This window comes from Clinocottus analis, unplaced genomic scaffold (genome assembly GCF_023055335.1).
Source record: "Clinocottus analis isolate CAN_PGR_092001 unplaced genomic scaffold, fCliAna1.0.p SCAF_10, whole genome shotgun sequence".
In the NCBI taxonomy this organism is placed as follows: Eukaryota; Metazoa; Chordata; class Actinopteri; order Perciformes; family Cottidae; genus Clinocottus; species Clinocottus analis.
Window position 1 is genome coordinate 14,553,189 of NW_027175821.1, and position 17,552 is coordinate 14,570,740.

At 40.9% G+C, this 17,552-nt stretch overlaps 1 protein-coding gene across 3 annotated transcripts in view; it reads right to left on the minus strand.

Annotated features, from left to right (window-relative positions):
* The window catches only part of diaph2 (diaphanous-related formin 2), a 352,767-nt gene that overhangs the window by 257,352 nt on the left and 77,863 nt on the right, over positions 1-17,552 (minus strand). The window lies entirely within an intron of this gene.

Sequence of the window (17,552 nt, forward strand, 5' to 3'; positions counted from 1 at the left end):
CTCTTATCTCTTCAGTGTCGCCTGATCAAGAGGTACAATTAGCAAGTGAAGCAAGAACAGTACTACGCTCAAGTCCGTGTCATTCATCACAGCATGAGATTAGCACGTTACACTGATTCCTTTAGACGGCAAGTATGAAAGTCATCCGACGCTTTGTGTCTGAATGCGTTACCCTTTTAGAGATGACAAAAAATGAATCATGACCCCACTGGACCCATTGCTGCACTTAATGCTATTTAAAGAAGAGCACATATTTTGCAATCAGTTTATTCTTAAAGCTTATTTTAAGGAGAAGCAAACATGTGACAACCAAGACTGCAGCAGAACTGTGCAGAATAACAAATCCCTACAACTCCGTCGAGCGGATTTGATGATCTGAATATTACAAAACAGCTTTCTGAAGAGCGATGATCTTAAAAACACTGCTTGTTTCACTGTTCTGAATGAAATGGTGTCGCATGGAAGTCTGAGAATAGGTAAAAGAGTGTGTTCAAACTCCCTTCCTGATATTTCAAGGTGACAACGATGACAAATAACTGCATGTGGGGACAAGTGGTATGCAGGAACACATTCTGTTAGTGTGACGTGGTATTGTATGGACAGAGGGCTTTGCGGAGGGGATTTCGAGGGAACATCCATGCAAATGTTTCACATAATGTCGAGAACACTGTGCTTTGGAGGTAATGAATTGAAATATATGAGGACGCGCACACACACACACACACAGACACACACACAGACACACACAGACACACACACACACACACACCCCATACACTTCCATAAAAAGCTGACAAAAAGTAAAAAATGTAATAATGAAAAATCTAATTACTTATTCTTTGTGCGTAATTAATGAAAATTACTAGCGCTCCCTTATACTCTTTGTGAAAAAGAATAATACAGATACAATCAGGGCAATTAGAGCATATCATGCTGTATGATAGCTGCGTTACAACTTAATTTCCTGCTCATTAGTGGTTAATGGATTAGTTGAGAGAAAAGATACCACAATAATTGGTAGAAAACTACAGTCAGGTAGATTCAAATGTCACGCCTCACCCTTTCTCTTATGATACAAACATGACCTATGAAGAACGCTGTCAAGTCAACCCAACTGTGCAAGGAAGGTTTTCAAGCGACGGACCAACGGACACACACACACACACACACACACGAGACGTTATATAAATGAGCAATCTTACATTTAACACAATCTAAAGTTTGGCATGTGTCGGTGGCAGCAGTGGCAAAGGTCAAAGGAAACACGGATCAGTTGAGATGCTGGTTGGCTGGACAATGACTTTTCCCCAGCCCTACTTAAAGGACAGAGTCCTGCTGCCGGCAGATAAGACATTTCATCCAACCACCAGGACGCTGGGCTCCCAGCTCAGAGGGGGATTTCCCACCAGACCATGTGGCCAAGCAGGATTCCCACTCTTTGCTAGAGATTATTTTCCAGGACTTTTCCTGGATATTTCCACTGATTATCTATTGCCGCCATATAACCAGACAGTAATAGGTTCTGCTCTGTGGAACATTTGAAAGACATACAGTCTGTGGTTGTAATTTATCTATGAAATAATCTCTTAACCTAATCTTCAGTAATTAGGACAAATTGATTTTAGCATGATGCAAACACACCTGCGGATGTTTATTGTGAAGCGTTGAACACCTTATGACAAGTTATAATCCATTTGACATTAACAATGCAGTGTCGCGTTTGAAGACCCAATGCTCACAAAGTAAAAATGCATTTAGGGACAACACAAGATTTTCCAGGACAAATTACTTTTTTGCTCGATTTTGTGTGTTTTCATGTCCGAAAAACTGTTTTCCAAGTTTTCCAGTATGTGTGGAAAACCTGCCAAGCATTTCACACACACTTTCTCTCCAATTCAGTTTTCACTACTTTTTCTTTCCATTCTGTTTTCCTATCTGTCTTTTGCTGCCTTCTCACCCCGTCCATACTGAGGAGTTCTGAACCCTGGGTGACCGTCACAAATATCTGTTTATCTGCAACATGACTTTTTCTGCTTTTTGTATTCATTTTCTTCCCTTTATCTTCCGCCTGTTGTGGACAGAAAACAAAATCTACAGGCTGCTTTATTCTCTCATGTCTGCACAACTATAATTTTCTGATAACACAGACACAATTAGGCCTGCAACATTCCCTCAATAATCAGGATAGTGGCATTACATAGTGTGTCCAGACGAGACAAGCACACCACAGCTGAGAGGCCGACTGGGAAGAAAACACAAAAAGAAGCGAGGTATTAGGCTGGAAACAGCATGAAAATAACACCGCAGGGTTCACTTTGTAAGAAACACTGGGCAGCGGCCAATGCGTCATGTTGTGTGTGTGTGTGTGTGTGTGTGTGTGTGTGTGTGTGTGTGTGTTGATCCCCAAGAGAGGAAGAGGAAGAACAAGCAATGACAATAGCAACCACAAAACCTGAGGATATTAAACGATTCGGTTCCCTTTTTTCATTTCAACACAAATATGCTCACAATAGTTTGTAATGGTTATTCAATTACAAGCAAGAGCGGTATCCTATTTATGTGTGTGTGTGTGTGTGTGTGTGTGTGTGTGTGTGTGTGTGTGTGTGTGTGTGTGTGTGTGTGTGTGTAAAAACACACTCAAAGGTCAGTTATAAAATATGGGACAGCTCAACCATGGGGTTGAATATATATGAGATTTATTTATTCAGAACTAGAATTTATACAGGAAAATGTTTTTTATTAAAAAAAAGGGTCCATGTTTTTATAAATTGGTTTTAAACTTTCAAACTAAACTAAAAGGGACAAGCCACCTTGTTTTGTCTAGAATTAACTTGTCATGCAGTGATGAATAAAGGATGCTTCTCTTCCTAAAGTGAAAGCCATACAATACTTCAGACATCAAAAGATACAGCAGTAACTTCACCTAATAGCTGATAAAAGACATTTTATTTTTGTGAAGATAAATATCTATAATTTTTTCCCCGAATTAATTGTATGCTCTTTTTGACGCGATGAAATCAATAACACAATTTAAATAAATATATACATTTTCAACAGAGAAAATAAGAAATGTTTAACAGCATATTGTTAAATGGCTGCTTGGCAACTGTTGTGGTCGCAAAAATGATGAAAAATATGGAACACTTTTGTTGCAACCTTACACCACTTTAATCCTGCCAAAGTCAAAAGTGGGTTCAAGGTTAAGCTGTTTGTGATACATCCACCTTGACCCTTACCAGAACAACAACAAGGACGATCGAGTTTACCTCTATCAAAGTGGCGCAGCTCCCCCTTTCTCTCTTAACTTTAGCCTGACCCATGCCAGATAGTTCAGACTTGGGAGAACCCCTCGTCCACACACACACACACACACACACACACACACACACACACACACACACACACACACACACACACACACACACACACACACAGGCTGTGCCCCAGATGTGGACAAGGGGAGGGCAGGCCAACCAGCACCGTCAGCAAACTCACTTGGCTATAGTCCCACTGAAAGTTGACCTACAAGGTACCATCATCAGTGTTTCAAAGAGTAGCTGAAAGATGTCCACAATGCTTGTCCACAAATCAGCCAGGGGCAGCTGGGTTCTTGATCACTGCAATCCCCAAGGGGTAAAGCAGTCTCCATCAAAGTGGATCAAAACTCAAGTCTACGTCCTGGTGTTACAAATAAACTCCAAAAGATACTCATTCAAAGAATATGCAAACAAAGCCAAGTAACTGAACCAGCGTAACCCTTTTAAACTGAGGGAAACGAAAGAAGGATTTAATGCAGGGGTGTCAAACATACGGCCCGCGGGCCAGATCCGGCCCGCCGTGGTGTCCAGTCCAGCAGAATATATATATATATATATATATATATATATATATATTTTTTTTTTTTTTTAAGACTAAAATTAGCAGAGCTTGGATTCAAACCTCTGATCCTCTGCTTATAAGACAGGCATGCAAACCATTGATCCACAGTCACAATTGATGTGACATTGTGTTGCAAGTCGTTAAACATGGATCACGTCATGAAAGTGGCGTCACAAACGTGTCACAAAGCGAGGGAATCTGCAGAGGAGAGCCCAGGCAGATAAACACAGGGCTGATGTCTTAATTTATGGTCTTTATGTAATTGTTGAAAGACCTTAAAATAGAGTTTATCATCTAAAAACCTTCACCAATGATTGAAACATAGAGAAACATTGTCGTTATTTAAGCGGTATTATGCTGTGATTTTTCTGGTTCGGCCAACTCAAAATGGACAGCATGTGGCCGCTTCACTAAAACGAGTTTGACACCTTTGTCATCTTGATCATTGATAATTCTTGGTTTTGTTTTTTGCCAACGAGAGGTGAGAACAGAATGGAAGTCACTGTTACAAAACATCTCTGATTCAATTATTAGTATATAAAAAATAAATAAATACTGATAATCAAATAAAAGCACAAGGCCAGGAGAGAGGGACGGTGGGAAGCCGCAGTAAGAATAGCAATTGAATACATAAAGAAAATGTCGGAAGATCAAAGAGCTCCGTTTTGAAAAAGGTATATTTGAGCAACACAATCACTTATTTTATTTGTTCAGCAGGCAAAGATGAAAGAATAAAGACAATTCCCTCACAATGTTCTCGTATTCTCTTTTTTAGGCACACATGTAACACACTTGTAGTACAATCCATTTAATCTTGTTCTCACATTTGTCTTTTGTTCATACTCTTGTTAACATGTGCTTTACTTCTTGTGAACATTAATAAAAGAAATCTTGAGGAAAGAGATCAAATGGAACACTAAAGCGTTACCTCGTCATTTGAAATGTGCTTTCATCATTTCAATCAATTGTGAAATGTAATCTCTTTGATATCCTTTATTTATGTGTAATTTGTATATACCCTTATGAATACTGTATTTTGAAAAATACGTATTGAACTAACTTCACCATCACTATCAGCTGGATCTCGGCTTTAAATACATTTACCGTCGGATGATTTGACCCAAACATGTTGAGTAACAGAAGAAAACAACTGTGATAACGAATCAATTATATCATTATCTCAAGTTTAAAAAGCGTGTTGTTTTTTTTCAAGATAACGTCAATTTTAAATTTAACAATATATTTAAAAAAAACATTATTTATCATCATGTCACTTTTACATTTTCCGTATCTTTTGCAATCCGTTTTGACCTATTTTTTTGGTGTAAGGACTGAGAAAACTACAGAGTGGAGGACACGGTGTTGTGTCGCCCTCTGTGTGTGTGTTTGAGACAGAGAGAGAGAGGGTGGAGAAGAAGGTGTTTCTTTAGGTTATTAATAATAATTTGAACGTTAACATTGTGAATGGAGTTTCAAAGCTTCAAACTATTGTGTACAGCCCTAGTAATTATCCATGGAGCCAAAGCTCCAGCGGGAAAGATTTCACCTCTTGTTAAAATGTCTTTCAAAAAAAAAAAAGGCAAATGCACCTAACTGCCATCTTTGACTTCTTAGCAAAAGAAAGAGAGAGAGATTTGCAAACTGTGCAGAAAACAAGTCAGGAATAAAGATGAAAACACACAAATCCATTCCCTTCTTGAAACTCTCTATAAATGTCAGTCTGCCGCCGACCCCATCCACGAAGAGCAGCCGGACCAAAGCACCACTGTGGTGAGCAATAACCCTCCAGCATCGGGGCTTCCCCAGCCGCAACAAAATATAAATGAAAGCAGTAAATTCCAGTTGATTGTTTTTGATTTATTGATTAGTGGATTTAATTGTGTGAAATAGTGCTTACAGTTTTATCTGTTTGTGTCTCTCTTCAGCATTTTTTTTTCCAGGCAATCATTTTGTATGTGGTTTTTCTGAAAGCAATATCAGTCAGTGGGGGGGACTTCTTTGCTCAAACCTAGCTGACACTGTCAAATAATTGTTTAGGGAGAGGAAATAGTGGGCAGCTATTCACCATTGTGACGTGACAGGCCTGGAGACCAACCTGCTCATGGTTACCTAATGTGTGCTGTTTTAGAGCTTAAAGTACCAAAAGTAAAAGTATACTGATTAGACAGAATGGTCTTTCAAATAATATATGTGTAATTATTAATAACCTATAGCATATTATTATTACTAAATTATTATGCAAATGAAACTACTTATAAACACTGCTAGTTAATAATACATCACATTTATTTGTTGATGTATATATTTTATTAAGAATCAAAGAATGAATTAAATCTGCACAGTGGAAATTAACTAATGTTGTCAGTTAAAGTTAAAAATACAACGTTTCCCTACTAGTAGTATAGCGTTACTCGTATACAACTAGGTAGGTTACTAGCACCTCAAAGTTATACAGCACACAAGTAGCCTGAATGTACTCACATGCCAACATGGCTACAACCAGAGCACACAATTGTTTCCAAGAGCACAAGGTTTCTCACAGACCTAGGCTTTTCATTTTGCTCTCAATGTGCAACAAATTGATGCATTTAACTTTAAAATGCGCATCATTTTATTCTAGGAGAGCATGGCCTCGGACCCCTGTGGAGGTTCTCAGGTCCGCCCACTATAATCTGACTAAATCCTGCAGGGACACACTGAACTCCATCACTCTTTTTCAAATATGCATGTGTGTATTTAATTAAAGGTCATTAATGCCACAGCTAATAAATGCCTCTCTCGAGGGAATGCTGTAAATCGTGAATTACATATTTTCCGTGTTTTGTGTCTTTGTGTGTACGAGTGTATGTCGACATGTATTAATACGGTTTTACTCAAATCTCTACGTGCTTGTGTGCCAGTGTTGGCACATATGCGGTTTTGGTGTTGTGTTTGTGTGTGGTACAGAATATTCCTCTGAGCTGTTCTCCCTGTGCTTTGCAGGACTCATGTCTGCACTGAATTTAAATGACACCTCTATAAAGATAGCAGCAGATGTCAGCCAGCTCGCTGAAAGTCAGGTAGAAGAGAGTGAGAAAAGTAGAGTGAGCAAAATTGAGTGCACACTAGCTGCAGAAAGAAGTCTTAAGTTATGTGTCAACCTGCTGTGGTGTAATACAAGAAAAAACTAGGATCTACTGTTGAGATATACCATGAAGGAAGACAAGTATTTCAACATGAAAAACAAGAAACTCAGAAACTACATCAGACTGAAAGTCGGCTGATGGACAGGTTTCTGAGAGTTGAACCTTTGACAATAGGATTATTATGGATTTTCTCCCACCACTAACTCAACCTAAGAATAAGTCCCGGCATCACTGATTCACCCACATGCTTTCAAGAGAATGCACTGCACGCCAATCACTCGCCGATCTATTCAAGGTCAGCATATGGCTCAATGTTGTCGAAAAGGTACCCCAAAAGACTAAAAGACAAGGAGTGTTTTATATGTAAATGAGGCAAGAGAGCTGTCAAATTTCCACAGTGATATGAAAAGTGAAAAATAATGACTGAAAACAACCTGAAAGTCATGTCAAGCCATCTTGGCACTTCTTTCCCCCGCATGTACTCCCAGCATTGTTGTGGAGGGGGTTACCAGTGAGCTGTTAAGCAGGTAAAGTCACACAGGATCTAATTTAGGTTTTCACTGTGGTCTCTGCTGCATTGATTGCAATGTGAAGGCCTAATGAACTCTGTGCTCTTGCTTCCAGCTCGGGGAGCTTGGGTATGAAGCCAAGAGCTGCAACTGCTGACTAAAAGTTTGGGGAAGGACTACAAAAAGGATTGGGAAAAAAAGGGAAACAGCGCTGAAACTATGAATAAAGGAGGAAGAGGACTGATGTTGGTTTCTAATACAAGTCCCCTTTCATTCTCCTTCGTCCTTCTGTATCGGCCATCTCCATAAGGAACTGACCTTGATAAATCATACATAGGGCAAACATGCAATGGGGGCAAAAGGTCGAGGTCAACCTGACCGTCTTCTCTTCTGCTTTCCCCAGTGATTCAGCTGAATAACAATCCTAGTGCCTAGAATAAACAACACTTCAATTATCTTATTGCGAGAGATTGTGTGTGTAGACACAACCTGAGGCAACATATCACAAGTAGAACCTTCAAAGAGTGAGAGAAGTGGGTTTAAGTTTGTCTTGCCATTTTTGGGTCATAAAGCTAACTTATAGTGCTATAAAAGGATTGAGAGTCACAGGAAGAAGTGATATTATCATCTCACATGTTCTAGATATTTTCAACAGTTATACACGTTCACCGACAAAAATGAACAAACATGAGACAGACATGCACAGGCCGTTTGTTGTAGGGTCTCTCTGTGGGGAACCAGAATGTGGTTCTCTCTTTGTTGTTGGGTGTGGTGTTATTTGTCCCACATGGAGCCCTTTGTTTGGCTTACATGTGGCCCTCGCTAAAATTTGCATGTACTGGTTGGTCTAATCAAAACAGACTCAGGAACTCTTGCAAATGGCTGTATAAGCAGCTGTCTTTGTTTCAGCAAAGATTGCTTTGTCTTGTCTTCCCTTCTTTGATATAATGCTGCACTCGTCTCACCATGGTGACATGTCAGTCTCTGCCTTTAACATCTGCATGCTGCTCGCTCTCTCTCTCGTCTGTCTCTCGTCTCTCTCTCTCTCTCTCTCTGGCCTTCATCTGACAAAGTCAACTTGGAAGAGTCGACTGCCCTGCCGCACCTGTTCAGTAACAGCAGTCACTCAACTTCACAAGATCAGCGTCTTATAGGAGTGAGTATGTCCGTAAATAAATTGAGAGAGAGAGAGCAGATTAATTATTACGCATTATATCATTGCCACAAAAATGTCCTAGCTCCGCTGTGATGTATGTGTTTCACACATCACCACCCACCCACCTCAAGGCTCTGTTGGCTTAGCCTTGGCCCTCTGACCCTCCTATGGAAATGTGTTAGAGTGGTGACCCAAACCCTTACATGACCAGAGGTCACAGCCTTGTTGTATTGGTTCCACATGAGGGAATATCTAGCTTCACCTATATAGCCTGTTACAGGTTGAATCCTGGGTGAAACATAACAATGATCATGCCCTATAACCCTAATTCTATAAGTGCAGGCAGATCCCTCTAACCTGCTCTCTTGCTTATTGACTGTGGATGCAAACTTTTGAGGGCACGGTCCATTTATATAGCTTGTACCAAGGAAAGCTGCTGGGTCTATCCTGATTCACTTCACTTTTAATGCACTCCAACACAGCTTGAGTAGGCAAGCATGTCGAGCCAAACAGAGGGAAGCTTGTGCCCATTGAACACATGGCGTAATTTGTACCCTTCCTTAGTTAACCTCTGCTCCTCCAATAGTGTGCACTCTTATCAGTCCAGCACACAAAACCCACTACCCATCATTCCCTAGTCATCTTTTCTAAACTGAGAGTAAACTGCCAACAATGTGCAATAAATAACAAAGAGGAAACAGATAGGCAGGACAAAAACTGGGCTCAGGTAAACATGATTTGGCAGGAACATTAATGATGTCCAATCCCTACACAGGTTGTGTGGGCAGATTCTGATGGAGGGGACAAGCATGATTTACAACAATGGTAGTCTGGGGAGAATGGTGATGGACCTTGCCAGAAGCAGAACGGTTGGTATGTGAGAGGGTTTGTATTTGTGTTCATGTTTGTGTTTGCAGTACTGACCCTCAACTTGGACAGGATTGTAAATGGGAGTAGACTGCGCTCTGATCAGGTAAACACACATGCACATGCACACACAAAAGCATGTGTACATTACCACAAGAAAAAGCTCTTATATTTCCTGAAACTCAAGACAGTGGGTTGGGTGCATTGGATTGAGTTATTATTTCTAGGGCGGTCAGCTTTGATCTCCCTCTGATGTCTGTATTGGGGTCGTTTCATCTTTAATAATCACAGATACATTTCCTTTCCTCTTCCCTGTTAGCTAAATAAATAGGATTTCAAATTGTCTGGTGCTCCCCCATCAGAAGAAAAACATGATCTATGAAATATCTTCCCACGAAAACCCATTCTGAAAGATTATCTTCTCATCACACAGACAGCACAGCTAACAGATGCGGGTAAAAAGGTGATATGTACTGAAAGGGAAACACATTTTGTATGTGTAAAGTGGGTAGAAGCGTGTGCATGGATGTGTATTCGTCGTTTTATGTGTGTCTGTGTGCCTGTTAACAGAAAAAAAGTTAAATAGATTTAGAGAGAAAGCAAGTGCAACGCAGTGCCAATGCATTTTCAGCTATTTACTGTATGTTTTGTCTCACACCAAAGGGGCTCCCCTTCCAAACAAGCATTATTGGATGTGTTCACCTTGAGATCTCAGGAAACAAAAAAACTTTTCTTCTAATATCCACACTATTACTCCGTCTCCGTTGAGAGGCTTCAGCCTATTCAATAGCAGTAGGATTACCTATTCATCAGGACGCCTGTGTCTAGGCCCTGCTTAATAACAGATGGAGAGATCTTTAACTGCCCGTGAATGAAGGCTCCAAACTTACAAGAAAAGACTTGCATCAGCAGAGCAACAGCTAAATGAACTCTGTCCCAGGTTGGGCTTGACTACTTCACAAAGCAAGATTAATTTGCCTGTGGCATTGAGGCCAATGCCCGAGCCATGGCATGCTGCCTAGCTGATGTTAAGGTGCAGTGGTGCCTCCAATGCACCAGAAACATTGGTATAATGTCAACAGTGCAGCATCACAGGGAAAGGCAGAAACCGTCTTCCACAGCTTTACTGAGGAGAAGCGAACATACATTTATTTAAATGGATGAAAAGATTTTCAGTTCCTACCACAGACCATACAGAGAAAAGATAAATGGATAGTGGCTGTACAGATATGCAGCTAGAGACACAGAAATGAACACATCAGTGATATGGGAAATGGTATTCAAACAGTGCCAAGCCAACATAAATATTAATAAGAACTAGAACAATTACAGCTTTGTTCAGGTGCTATGGCACAAGGGACAATTTAGATTTCAGAGTAAAATAATATTATTTTTAAGTATGGTGAAGTACCATTAGCACAAGATTAATTAAAGAGATATCTTTTTGAAAATATAATGGCTCCAAACTATATAAATATTTAAAGAAAACAATTGTGTCATTGAACACAAAAGAAAATATGGGGAAGATAATATGTGACATTAATTAAATAACTCGATCTGTGCAACATGTGAGCTGAGGATGCAGCAAGCGAAACTTGGTCAACAAAGAAGTGGAAGAAGAAATGTAATTAGTTCAATAACAGCGACTTAATAAAAAAAAAAAAACATACACACACCGACACGTTCACACATTCATGTGTCTGTGTGTCTGTGAGCTTAACTGTTTGAGGCACGAGGAAGCTGTACCTTTTCAAGCAGAGGCCACTACAGTGCTGGCTTCCTTTCTAACCTCTTTTTTCCCCCACCTCTGACAGGTGTGACCTTTCGGCTCTGCTGGTAGTGGCCACTCTCGCCCCCAGACAGTAGGCCCGGATTAGTCACCATCTCTGAGGATTCTGTTTTTACGCCTTGCACGAATGCGCATGTGAAGCCCAAGCTCTCTCCAGCATGGCCAAAGGGCCTGCTATGAAAAATAGAACACCTAATGCCTGAAGATAGAGACATTCATCAAAGACCAGGGCCCTGCCTGCCTGCTTTGTGCGCTGCCTTCACTCCGTATTCTCTATTCAGTACTGAGATGCAGAAACAACTCACTTATTGGAGAGTCATAAAAGAGAGATGGGGTGTTTTATTATTATTGCTGTAAGAATTTTATGTTATTACTCGACCTTTTTTCCTCATGAAAGAGAGAGTCCCTTGGTTTTTATTTAATATATATTTATTTTACAACCATTCTGATGTTTCAAGTGATCTCTTATGTTTAGAAGGAAAAAAGGATATTGGAGTCTCATGAGGTTATACATCAACAGATGGACGTGTGCGAAGCCTCTTCACCACTTGATTCAGCACAGTGGGTTGCCTCCATTGGCCACATTTTGAATGACAATTGCAGGATGGCTACTGAGAATACCAGGAGGGGGCCAAAAACAAAATACCCTGGGATATGGTAGCCATGCCAACTGGCGCAGATCAGCCGGACCAGTTAACCTCTGCAGCGAACTGCTAAACCCTGGGGTATGCCTTGGTAATGACATATCTTGTTCTATGTCTTTGCTCCATCACTGCAATCTTTAATATTGATCCTGGCAGGTCACAGAGGAATACTCTGGTGGAAGATGTCGCCAAATGTGTGTTTATGCCCAAATATAATCGGATACAAGGAAAGACCACTTTCTCTTAGTTTATTCAAATTCCACTCTCCCAACAAAGGGGGTGAGTATGATACTGAAGGGGGGCAGCTATTGGAAATACCAAAGCCTAAAGGTTCTGCGCCACGGGATTTCTCCTTTGCCTGGAAGACATGGTAATAAGAGCAAACTTCTGGGGCAAGAAGAGTAGACAGCTCAGATACAAGGTTTCACACATTGAAATCAGGAAATATATATATATAAATAAATAAATAAATGTCATAAATATCATGCTTCCACGTATCGACTACTCAAAACATCCAATAGCCATCGCAATCTACTGCTTCAATTTGCACTCATCTTACGGGACGGAAGTAATGGGTTCAAAAAGCTACGCTGACGAGCAATGCCCCAAAAGATTGGCCTTCTTTCAATGGGTGAAAGTGATTCTTCACACAGAGCCAGTACATAACAAACACAGCAGAATATGCCAAAGGCTAGCCGGCAGGATTTCAGATGCACACACAAACGCACACACACCATATTTCTCAGTAACACCAGAGCTCCAGGTGCCTCATGGGGCCACTGCCTTCCTTCCTCCATCTATCCACCCATACCCCGGTCTTTCTGATCCTCATCTTTTCTCTCTCGAAACCGTAGGTTTACATGGGCCTTCGGTGTGAGAGCTCCTGCTGTCATACCTCGTTCTTCCAAGAAGCAATAGAAAAATAAAATATAAATGAGGCAATACTAAAACAATAGTTCAGCAGTGCAGCAATCCAAACGTAAATCCTTCCCTCCCATTGTTGTATGTAGTAAACAACCCATGGAGAGGAACCGCATGAGGGTAAAAGCACGGTTTCACTAACAAGAACAGACACACTGGAATGCTGGTTTGGGTTCACGAATGTGTCTGTTTGCTCTAGTGACTGAACATTGCATCAGGCATGTAGATGTGCCATTGTGTGTACGTGTGTGTGTTCTCTGCCAATGCCAAGGGCCTCTCAGACGCGGAGGGTAAAACACTCTTTGAGAATGGGATTTAGTAACACACAGGCAGCTCTGGCATGGTTGCTTCAAAGCGGGAGGCAGGCGGAAATTCCTTCCGCACATGTGTGCCTTCATGTGATTGTGTGCACATGTGCGTGTGTGATGTACGTTTTCTCATGGATAAACCCACTGCCGCTCCAAAGGAAGCTCAATTGAAGAGCTTCCCATGGCGGTACCGCCACGCTCTTGGATGATTCCTGATATTACTAAATGTATGTTAGGCAGGGACACAGAGCGTAAGAGGGCGGACGAAATAATGAGGTGAGGCACCTCCAGTTTTAGTGAACTAGTAATTTCTCCAATGCAGATTCTGTCTCGAGACAACAGCATCAGGGAGAAGCTCTATCAGAATGCTTGACAGCTTTTCTCTAATGTAATAAAGAATCAACAGATGCAGGAGGCTTTCACCAGGTGAGGGCTTTATAGCGTGGCACAGACTCAAGCACCAAGACACATCCATATGATGCATATAAGGACACACAACCACGCATTTAGACACAAGGATCTATATTCAACCACACACAAGTAATAAAATGAATTGATCACGTGGCATGTGAGGAGTCTGGATGTAGTTGAATGCGAGGAGGCAGATGTCGGAGTGTATTTTGACAGTCGTGTCAGTCTCCATCTCTTCAACAAAACATTTAAGATGAGCAACACAAGCTCCTGGTATCTGACTTTCAATCATGCCAGTGTGTAATAGGACATGAACATATTACTTGCCCCAGAATCACTCAGCGTTTCATCTCATTCCATTTGGTTTAGCTGACCGTAACTCTGTCTGGTTCCAGTGCCCCCGCCAGTCACCACAGACTGATAGGCCTCCTCCAAGAGCCTGATGAGTAGGCAGAGATTGCTCAGACTTCTGTTCGGGGGCTACCCTCTGCCAGACAGCCAGCCACCCATCCAGCCAAGCTAGAAGATTTATAATTTGATCTGAAAATTAGTTATCTAAATTTGTCTGGTGACAGGGACAGGATTTTATGATCTTTCCATAGAGACCGTTTTCTGGACTGCCTCTAGACTGACAAGGATAAAAGTGAAATGAAGGAGTCTGCCAAGATGCCAACCATAAAATTCCATCAGCCAGAGGACTTTACTGCTCCGGGCCCTCAACCAATGGGCAACAGGAGACAGAAAGAGAGCGAGAAAGAGACACAGAAAGAGAGAGCACTATGAAGGAGGAAACGGGAGAGGATTTACGATGGGTGACCGTCTCCTTTTAACCCCAATATTTGCTAAGAGGAAAAAGGATGGTGAAATTACATTACGCGGGCAGCGATCAATAACCACAAATATTAAATAGTGCTTCTGCCTATACACATGGCTTTATGTGGAGCAACACCACTTATTATTAGCTGGTGTAGCGGTGACAGATGCGTTCATGACGCAATCAAGTGCTACTGAGCATCATGGCCCGGCCTTATCTTCATTTTTTACAGGTCACTAGTGAGATACTATAAAACCAAAGCGCAGAGTCAATACTAATGAGAGGAGGCATATTCCAAGTGGAACTGGTGACAGCAAGTGTATCAGCAGCCTTTCCCACCACTATCTGCCGATCAGTGGGTGAGCAAGGCCATGCTGGAGATTAGGTTTCAAGAGAAATACGGTGAGTGAGTATGACTTGCCTGTCACTGCATCTACAAACACCTCAGAGAGTTGTAACAATAATGGAATTTTTTGTTTGGAAAGATGGTGGTAGCAGTGGGAGCACAGAGACATACAAGAGTATAGGCTCAGGTGTCAGTGCAGATGTGAATCGGGACACTAGATTATCAACTCTGATTCGACATCAGGACAAAAACATATGTACCACAATTTGCACCGGATATCATGATCAGAAAGGGATTTTGCAGCCTTAATATAACATGTTTTTTTTTTGGGGGGGGGGGGGGCTGAACCTTGATATATCACATTTCTGTTTGAGCCAACTTTAAACACGTCTGCCATGAAACCAGTACTAGAATCAATGTGTCACTACTCAATATGCACAAGCAGAAGCAAGGGCTTGAAACAGCTATTCTAACGTTTGAGCTTTGTCTTTTTCACTTCCTCATTCATATTTAATTTCAATTCATGCAACACATGTGTTTAAATCGGTTCATAACACAGTCCACAGAAATATAGATTGGCTAACTTCACCTGTGTGTCTTGTAATGCAGCTCTGCTTTGGCTTTTCAAGTTCTTCGCCAAAGTATTTTCTCCCTCGTAACATGAGTGCAAGACTTGGATGATTAACATGCATAAAGGCACATTCAACTTGCTATGCACCAGTGACAGCAATAATGTCCCGCCGTGGACGCAAAATCCCTGGGGCTTAATCACCTCTATACAAAGCCTCCAAAGGAAGAGCGCATCCTCATTCTGAGCAAGAGTAACATTAGCTCAGTCAGGCTAAGACAAGCATCACATTCATGGACCAACAATGGAACCAAGTGCTGTGGTAAATTGGCCTGTATAAGCCCCATAAACCATTTCAGATAATGCGCAACTAGTTAGTGGGCTTACATAATGAGGTTTATCGCATTGTAAATGCACACAATTGGCTCTGTTTGGTAAAATACGCTGAATGCACATGGGCACTGGGGTGTGACCCTCTTTAAGCGTCTAAGATTTGCGGAAGCTGGTGATGTTGATGTGTGCTTTCACACTAAATAAAAAATGTGCACTATCCAGCATGCAAGAGGATTTAAAAAGCTTAATTGATCTATCATCAATTAAATTCCTGAATCTAATGTCAAGGACCAGATCATCCTCACGCTTGATATCAACAGCATTTGGTATTTTTAATGAAGACTTCCTTGAAACTGCAGCATCTGAGGGAGCTTTACTCTATTTCCCCTGGTGAAAGCTCAGTCCCGGCATGAGTGAAGTGAATGCTGCTTCCCAAGTGGCATCCTGAGAATGCACCTGGACTCCTTAATGGAGACACCCACACTGCAACAATGAAATAATTCACAACCATCCCACAAAGCCTTTCAGCTTGCGCTCTATTCGAATGTGACGACAATAACAACCAGAGGAGAGAAAAAATATACAATGGCAGATAAACAAGTGTGTATTAACGTTGCACTTAGCAAAATCTCTGCCCTGGCAACAGTATCAAAAACATCCCGGCTAATTAATTAGAGAAGGGGACTTGACCTTCAAGGTGCATTCACTGCAGTTGTTTGTTGATAGAAAACAAGGACGGATTTGCTTATTTGTCATTAGAGGGTGGGGGGTATAAATTAATAATATATTAATGGCTGTTTATTAGATGACATTCGGATGAATTTGTTTAATGCTGGTAGAAAAAAACAGCAGACTAAGCCAGATGACTGGTATCAAGGGGCCAGACTATTTCTTTTTTCATCATTTTAGACCTCCATCGCTCTTAAAAGTGAGGCCCAAGTGACATATCACTCAACAATAGAATTAAGAAAACCCACCATACAAATACACATTCAAAAAACATAATGCCCTCCAGGATGCTTGAAAAAGATATTGATTCAGACATCACTGAAGCAAAATAGATGCAATTAACAAACACATTAGCAGATATGAAATCTAAAGAGCCCCATTTACATATATTATTGCAGATACTTTGATTGAACAAACATAGGTCATACCCACTCACCACATTGGCCAACTGCAGCACTGGCAAATAGTCAATACACAATTATCCATTAGTCTCAAAACTCCAACAATCATAAATAAAACATGGGAAAAAAGATACAATAGATAATGAATCGAATATTTAAAAAGAAAAAATCAAATACAAAAACAGCACAGGTAACAAACTTGAGATGAACTGGGGATATATATTGAAAATCTGATCACACCATCTTTATTAATTATATATTTGTTATATTATTTAAAATGGACTATGTACAGTATAAAACATGAATGTTTTTACTTGAGCAGCATATCTCAGGACTACCAAAACATACTGAACATTAAATCAAACATTACTGTTACTAATGGAGCAAACCTGTACATACCAACTGCATGAATACTGTTCACACACTGCGTCGTTTAGAGAAAACTGTTCAGCCTGCATTATCATTCTGCACTTATTGTTGTTTAGGTGTGTGTGTGTGTGTGTGTGTGTGTGTGTGTGTGTGTGTGTGTGTGTGTGTGTGTGTGTGTGTGTGAGAATGTATTCACACACACATTCAGATTTCGGTTCGCGAGCGTGGTTGTGTGTGCTGTATGCGTTTGAAAGGATGACAGGTGGTGGGAGGGTAGTAGATCTTTTGAGACTTGTCATGGTGTTCCGGTTTATGAGCCAATGACAGGAGACACACACCCATCCACATCAAAGTTTATTACAGTTCATCACCTCCCCACCTGC